Consider the following 8,731-nt stretch of genomic DNA (forward strand, 5'->3'; position numbering starts at 1 on the left):
GTTAGAAATGCATCCTAATATATGATGTTATATTTATATATGAAATGGAAGATATACATGTGTGGACTGATGAATGGAAAGATGAATGGTTTGTTAAGTTATTAGTTAAACATGTCGTTTAGCAATATCTATAAACTGTCGAATTTCTACAAGGATTTTATGGTAGTATCAAAACGTAAATAAGGAAAGCATTGGTCTATTTTTTAGTTGCCTCTGTCATATTTGAAAGACATGTTTATGTTGGGTGTATGAATGATGAAAATGAAATCTTCTGTGAAACCGGCCCCCTGGCGGGAAAACGGCCTGTGACGTAAGACGACGTTGTTGGGACGTTGCGTCGCATAGAAAAAGCCTGCATCAGTGTATGAGCACAAAGCTATCCTCAACTGTATTACAAAACTGTATTATGATTTAATGTTTGGAAAAAGTTTGCCGCCGAGACCTTGAAGTCAGCTGAAACGTAAACTAACCGTTCTACGACGAACGTGAATATAAAGTAGAAGAAAAACGTATTGCGTATACACTGTGTGCAAATTAGCAGGGTGTGGTGAAAGTAGACTAATACTTAGCAACTACGTACGTAGTGTAATTATTATGATATGAAGTCATAGAAGTTTTACAGCGGGCCCGTTACTCGTGAGAGTACTTTACTCAGTATCTTCAGTGAGAATTGTACTAAATATTTTGGCGAGAAATGAATGTAGTGTACGACCTGGATTGTATGACGACGTAATTACGAGGAGATGAACCCGATTGAACCCATTGTTTTGTGTCAATGGTCAACTGGTGTTTTGTACCCAATTGAAACCATCATTGTCAGAGTGATTATTGTAGTTTTTATAGATTTGAAAAGAATGGAAGTGAAAAGCAACGGAGAAATAAATGGAAATTTAACCGAAAAAGGAATAGATAAAACAAACAGAAATCCTCTTAAACTCATTAAATCTTGTAAGATCGACTTGCTACCCATGCTTTACCGCTGTCTGCAGTGCACACACTCGTGTTTTACGTACGCAGGAAATTTTCACGCAGTTCACGTTATGGAGCCAGTGGCTTGTGTAGAACCAGCCCGTGCGTTGTCTTGCCAACGTCACGTAACACTTCGGTACTCTATATGAACCAGGGTGATTAAAACTCCGTAGAAGTAAATGTCAGTTCGAAATTGGATATTTAGCAACCGTTAATTGAAATTGAAATAATCTTCGTTTCAAAAGGGGAGGGATTGTAGTGTTTAACCCTGAGGTCAGCTCAAACGTAAACTAAGTTAAGTAACCGTTTGACGAACGTAAACAGAAAGTCGAACAAAAACCTATTGCGTATATACACTGTGAGGGGATTGCCATGAGCTTGCGAATAGAGCAGCATGGTGGTTGGAGTGATTTTATTGTGTGAGGTACTGTGACTGTTTGAAGTTGAGGTTTGGCAATTTTATTATATTTGCACACGCAAATGTCTGACTCACTGACTGACTGACTACCGTCAAGTGACTAATGCAAACTAACCTAAAATGTTGACTAGCCAGCAGGACTAGTCACGTGTAAAATGGACTAGCCCTTAAAAATATCTCTGAGCCCTTACTTTTCTGAAGTGCCGCGCTGATGCTATACGCAGTGAGCAGAAATGTGTGGGGGGTTTTCCGGTGGGGGGGGGGGTAAGGTGGCTGGATGTTGGTTTTTATTTCAGGCGCTCCGACATGCTTTCTGCGAAATTGCTTGACTGTGAACATTTACATTCAGCATATATTCAACCGCTTGTCTGTACGATACTCCTAGGCGGAGATATTGCAGCGTAATGAAGCCTCCCACAGGCCTCAGTACAACAAGGCCCCATAGGCCTCAGTCGAACAAAACGGTATTGCGTATATACACTGTGAGGGGATTGGCATGAGCTTGCGAATACAGCAGCATGGTGGTTCGACCGATGTTATTGTCTGTGTGTATTTTTACCTGCAAATGGTCATCAGACTGAAAAGCAGTTGGAACAGCTCCAGCCGTCAGCCTCACTGCCTGGCCAGTTCGGTCGAAACAATTGTCCGTGAAATGCTTGCTGCAAAGCACTGAGGAATCACGAAGCTCGAAATGTTCAATGCGTTCAGTACAACAATATTGCCGTGAAATACCACTATTTGCCACTTTGTGCGTTGTACACTGTAGGTGTATATTAGCTGTGTATATATATACATATATATAGTTATCTATATATAGAAATACATATATAGTACTATGTTATATATGTGTATAATTGAAGCTCGAAATGTTCAATGCGCAGAGCTCTACTCCACTCTTTGCGCCGTTCTTCATTTTTGGGAAATCTGGTAAAAGAGAATGACATGTAGAAATGAGTGTGACTTCAATGAAATACAAATGAATGACAAATGAAGTTATGTCCATATCTGAGTAGATGATTTCGTTAGCGTGACAATGATATATCAGGTTGATATACCCATACATATATGATATATACAGTAATAACCCATATATAGTATATACCAAAAACCGAAATATACAGCATTATTTCTTGCTGTAACAAAGAATAGAAGGCTTACACATATGTGTGGCGTATCAACGTTGTTTGGTTTGTCAACATGCAGGAACACCTGACAATGTTATGTGTTACAGAGTTACGTGAAAGGAGCTAACGGCAAATGAGCTGTAATACATTTCTATGTATTCTTATATTATACAACGAAGCTTATGGTTTCGCTGCAGCTGGCGCTCGTTATATGAAGCCGCTGACGCATAATGAAATGAAATTGATAATAGAGCGTATACATCAGAGTGTAGAACTAGAAGTAGACGGTGTTGACACTTTTATAGATATTGATGTGCATAAAGCGGGAATGTTCTGCTTCGGCCATTTTGGCGAGAGTAAGGGTAATTTCGATTTCTGCGAACAATACAATTCCCTGACATATGGAATTCCATATTCCATATTCCTTGCCATGTTACTATCGAAAGTCAAGGCAATTGGTCTAGCTTTGGTCTAGCAATTGGTCCCTGCTTCCTTACTAATCCTACGGCATTATATATAATAGCATGGATAGCTAGGGCATTATATATAACATGGATATAGATACATATCAGATATATCTATAATGTAATATATATTGAGCGCGCAAATTCCAGCAACGCAAGTCACGTGAAACGACATACATGACATCGACGACGGACAACACAGTACAATGAAGACGATGTTATGCTATCACGTGTGTGTGCTTCCTTACTAATGCTAGGGCATTTCACAAAGAAACTGATCTCAATATCTGAATAGATGATTTCATGACCTTGACAATGATGCAATGAAGCAATGAAGTAATGCTGTAACGCTTTCATATGCGTGTATCTGCCAAGTTGAAGTAACCCGGGGGAGAATGCGAACGGAATGGAACGCATAGGACTATAGGACTGTATAGGACTTCTGCAGCGTTCCTGTTACGTCATCATCACGCAGCGGCTCAGGAGTCGTGACTTGTGGAAGACAGTCTTTATCACACACACTAAAACAAGATGTAAACACTGAAGTCATGACAGATTATGTTTACACACGAAACGTCGAATAATAACATTGAATGTGCAATGACTGGATGTTACTGTGCTCAATATATTGACATGAGTGAGTGTTACGATTGAAATGGAGTGCACGTCGCTGTATTGCTATGACAGATGACGAGCGCATTGAGAAATACCTGAAGTTATGAGACTTAATGTTGATTACACGTGATGAGTATTTTTAAGAAATGCCATATGATACGTAGCAAAGACGAAATAGACAGACGATTTGTGGAAAGAAGGATTTCCGAATGACATTCGCCGACACTGTACAGTTCGGTATCTTCAATTGTAATGACAACTTACATATGGGAAATCACTGTCGTTGCTATCACATCAGACATGTACGGCAGTGAGAAAATGCTAATGTTCAGCGCTTATCAATGACGACTTACCCCACTTCATTCAAATGCATATACTATGACAAGAAGTGTAAAGTTATGTCAGTTGTTCTGTAGTGTCAAACAGTCGATGTTTCATGCAGAACGACACATGACCTAGGACTTTGGCGTTGTGAGCTTCAATTCAATAGTGTTGATTGCACTGCAGCATTTCTTGTCAATTACGAATTGGACAGTACGAATTGTAGAAGGGAAATGAAAGGCAATAGAAGCTGTATGTACGCGCCGAAAGTGAAAACTCGCGTCCGTCATAGTGCATAGTCGTTCAGAAAAAGTTAAAGCAACAATACCAGTGGTGTTGAAGCTTCCTTCGCTTAGCCATTGATGTTGCTGGCATGATACACACAGGCAATGGCAACTCGTCTTGTGTCGCCAAATGTCGAAGTTCATTGGAACGACGCATATGCGCATGCGTTCCTGCACTGTCAACATGCTATAAGCACAGAAGTGAAACGCACATCTTAGTCATACAGAAGCTGCGAATGACAAGCATTGTTGATTTGTGGTTTTTGATTTCTCGACCATATCTTGACGATTGAAGTTGAGAATTGAAGAGAGTTTACGATACCAATTCACACTAGAGTACACTAGAGTACAGTAGACTAGACTGTGACTATACTATACTATATGCTACTAGACTGTGTATATTTATACCTGGAAATGGTCATGAGACTGGAAAGCAGTTGGAACAGCTCCAGCCCTCAACCTCACTGCCTGGCCAGTTCGGTCGAAAGAATCGTCCGTGAAATGCTTGCTGCAAAGCATTGAACGATCACGAAGCTGTAAATGTTCGATGCGCAGAGCTGTACTCCACTGTTTCCGCCGTTGTTCATTTCTGGGAAATCTGGCAAAAGAGAATTACATGTAGACCATCATATGCTATCACCTGCCCCCGCTTCGTGACTAATAGTACGGAATGAGAGAAATGGAGTTATGTGCATATCTGAATACATCATTTGATGACGTCGACAATTATATATGACATTTCGGAACATATATATCAGATATACGTTTCATTAAATATCTATTGACTGCTGAAACGACAGCAACGGAACTTGTGCGAAATGTAAAGAATGCACTGGCATTCATTTGGAGGAAACCTTGAGATGTTAAGGAATGACCTCAAAAATGGCTAATGACTGCCTTCATGAATTGTGATATTGCGGAAAGAATGGTTGTCGCCTATTGGCGCGTATTGCGGGGTTCATTCGCAGAACGTGTGCGCGTTTCCCGCTGAATTGCATGAGCCTACGCAATTCCGCGAAGTATGCTGTCCTTTGCATGCATTCATTTGCTGTCCCTGCTTCCTTAGTAATGCTAGGAAATGACAGAATTGCAGTTATGTCCATATCTGAATACATGATGTACTAAAAGGATACATGATACTGCTGAAAGTACAAGAACGCAACTTGTGCGAAACGTAAACAATACACTGGCATTCATTTCTAGGAAAGCTTAACATTTGAAGGAATCACGTCAAAAACGCTAGTTGCTGCCTTCATGAATTGTGATATTGCGCGGACAATTCTTGTGGCGTATTGGCGGTTATTGCGGGTTAATTCGCAGAACGTGTGCGCCTTTGACGGTCAATTGCATACGCGTAAAGAATTTGGCGAATTATGTGTTAAATATGGAAAGCCCTAGCCGTTATTAATGCACGTACGACAAATCACCACAATGGTTTGAACGTGAACTGACTAATGGCTATTTACATGTATGCGAATAATAGAATTCGCGCACATATTAAATGCGATATTCCATATTGGCTGGGATGTTACTATCGAAACGATGCGGTCATTGCGGGTTATTTCGCAGAACATGTCCGCTTTTGCCGCTGAATTGCATAAGCCTACCGAATAAGCCTGCCGTAGCCCTTAAGCCTGCCGTAGCACTTATTCATGCACGTACTACAAGCCTGCCGTAGCCCTTATTGCGCTTAGCCCTTATCCCTTATCCCTTATAGCCGTAGCCCTTATAGCCGTAGCCCCGCCGTAGCCCTTATCCCTTATAGCCGTTATAAGCCTGCCGTAGCCCTTATTCATGCACGTACTACAAATGAACACAATGCTTTCAACCTCAACTGACTAATGGGAATTGGCATTTGTGCAATCGAACAATAGAATTCGCTGACATCTGAAATTCTGTAGTGCATATTCCTTGACATTTTACTATCGAAAGTCTATTATTGGCTGTAATTGGCTGTATTATTGGCTGTAACAAACAATACAAGGCTGTAACAAACAATACAAGGACTATTATTGGCTGTAACAAACAATACAAGGCTTACAAATGTCTGGCGTATGAAGTATTGAAGACAGTACAATGAACACGATGTTATGCCATGACCTGTCCCTGCTTCCTTAGTAATCCTACGGAATTGAATAAATGCAGTGATGTGCATATGTGAAGACATCATATATATTTAGACATGATAATATGTATGACATATAACATAGATATAGTTATATATGAGAGATATATCATGTCATATATATGAACCGGTGAAATTAGACGAAGGGAAGTCACGTCAAACGACACACATGACATGGACGACGCAGAACACAGTATAATGAAGACCATGTTATGCTATGACCTGTCCCTGCTTCGTTACTAATCCTAGGGGATTAGACAAAGTCACTTCTCTGCATTTTTGAATCGATGATTTCATGACGTTGACAATGACATATAACATTCATATATATGGAATAGATATATATAACGGCATATATCTTTACTGCTATAATTACACGAAGGGAAGTTGTGGGAAACCTAAAGAATACAGTACGATTTATGTGCAGGGAAGCGTGATATTTGAGCAAATCATGTACGAAATTGGTAGTTAGTGGCTTCATGAATTGCGATAGTGCGTGGAGAATTGTTGTGCGTTATGGGCGCTTATTGGGAGTTAATTCGCAAAACATCTGCGCGTTTCCCGATGAATTGCATAAGCGTACCGAAATTGGGGAATTATTTGTGAAATATCGAAAGCGCTAGCCGTTCGCTGACATATGTAATTCAATATGACATCTTGCTTGTCATGTTACTATCAAAAGTAAAACCAATTCCTGTACACTACAACGTAAGCATATTGCAGCCACTGGAAAAGCCAAGGGTTTAGGAATAGCGGCACGATACTGAAGACTATTATTTGCTGTAAGAAACAATACAAGGCTTACAAATGTCTGCCGTATGAACCTTGTTTAGTTTGTGAACATGGATAAAGATGTGAGCATTTTATGTAGTAGACATTGACGTCGAACGACACACATGACATGAAGGACAGACAAGACAGTGTCATGAAGGCGACGTTATGCTACCACGTGTCCCTGCTTCCTTAGAAATCCTAGGGAATTTGCCAAATGCAGTGATGTGCATATCTGAATAGATCATATATATGTATCATATCGATTACGGAATTCCGCCTAGGAATTCCACCTACGGAATTGCGGGAATTATGCTGTCCTTCCCATGCATTCATTTTCTGTCCCTGCTTCCTTAGTAATGCTAGGCAATGACAGAAATGGAGTTATGTGCATATGTGAATACATCATTTCATGACCTTCACAATGATATGGAACATTTATCGACATCTATATGAGATATAGGTATAATTCCATATATATATCTAGTGCTAAAAGTAGACGAAGGGAACTTGTGCGAAACGTAAAGAATACAGTGGCATTCATTTGCAGGAAAGCTTAAGATTTAAATGAATAACGTAAAGAAGCGCTAGTTGCTGCCTTCATGAATGTTTCGCGCTGAATTGCATAAGCGTAGGGAATTTGGGAAATTCTTTGTGAAATATGGAAAGCGGTAGCCGTTCGCTGACATATGAAATGAGATATTACATATTGCTTGTCATGTTACTATCGAAAGTTAAAGCAATTCGTCTACACTATAGAACGTAAGGATATTGCAGGCACTGTAAAACGAAACGCTTTAGCAATAGACGCACTATAGTAAAGAGAATTATTTGCCATAACAAACAATAGAAGGCTGACGAATGTGTCGCTTACGAAGCTTCTTTTGTTTGTGAACATCGATAAAGACCTTCGTATTTTATGTAGTACACATTGACGTGCAAGGACACACATGAGATGAACGACAGAGAACACAGTGTAATGAACACGATGTTATGCTATCACGTGTCCCTGCTTCCTTACTAATCCTACGGAATTTCACAAATGCAGTGATGTGGATATCTGAATAGATCATATATATATGTACGCCTAATATGGATTTCATATAACATTGATATAGTCTAGACATATATATATGACATATATAGAATGTCATATATATGGACCGCTGAAATTACACGAAGGCAAGTAACGTCAAACGACACAGATGACATCGACGACGCACAACACAGTATAATGAACAGCATGTTATGCTATGACCTTTCCCTGCTTCGTTAGTAATGCTAGGGGATTTCACAAAGTAACTTATGTGCATATCTGAATAGATTATGTCATGACCTTGACAATTACATAGAACATTCCTATACATATATATGAGATATATAGAACGTGATATATATTCACTGCTGAAATGACACGAACACAAGTGGTGGGAAACGTAAAGAACACAGTCGCATTTATGTCGAGGAAAGCGTAATATTGAAAGAAAGCATGTAAACAGTTCGTAGTTACTGCCTTCATGAATTGTGAGATTGTGCAGGGAGAATTGTTGTGGCTTATTGGCGCTTATTGCGGGTAAATTCGCAGAAGATCTGCGCGTTTCCGGCTGAATTGCATAAGCGTACGGAATTTGGGCACTGAC

At 39.9% G+C, this 8,731-nt stretch overlaps 1 long non-coding RNA gene across 1 annotated transcript; it reads left to right on the forward strand.

The window, feature by feature from the left end:
• Positions 1–1,319: 1,319 nt before the first annotated feature.
• LOC106804894 lies at positions 1,320–7,802 on the forward strand. The gene is made up of 3 exons (XR_001393375.1): positions 1,320–1,451; positions 7,154–7,156; positions 7,791–7,802. It is a non-coding gene; the product is annotated as an uncharacterized LOC106804894 (long non-coding RNA).
• Positions 7,803–8,731: the final 929 nt, after the last annotated feature.

Source organism: Priapulus caudatus, unplaced genomic scaffold (genome assembly GCF_000485595.1).
Source record: "Priapulus caudatus unplaced genomic scaffold, Priapulus_caudatus-5.0.1 Scaffold91, whole genome shotgun sequence".
Lineage (NCBI taxonomy): Eukaryota > Metazoa > Priapulida > Priapulimorpha > Priapulimorphida > Priapulidae > Priapulus > Priapulus caudatus.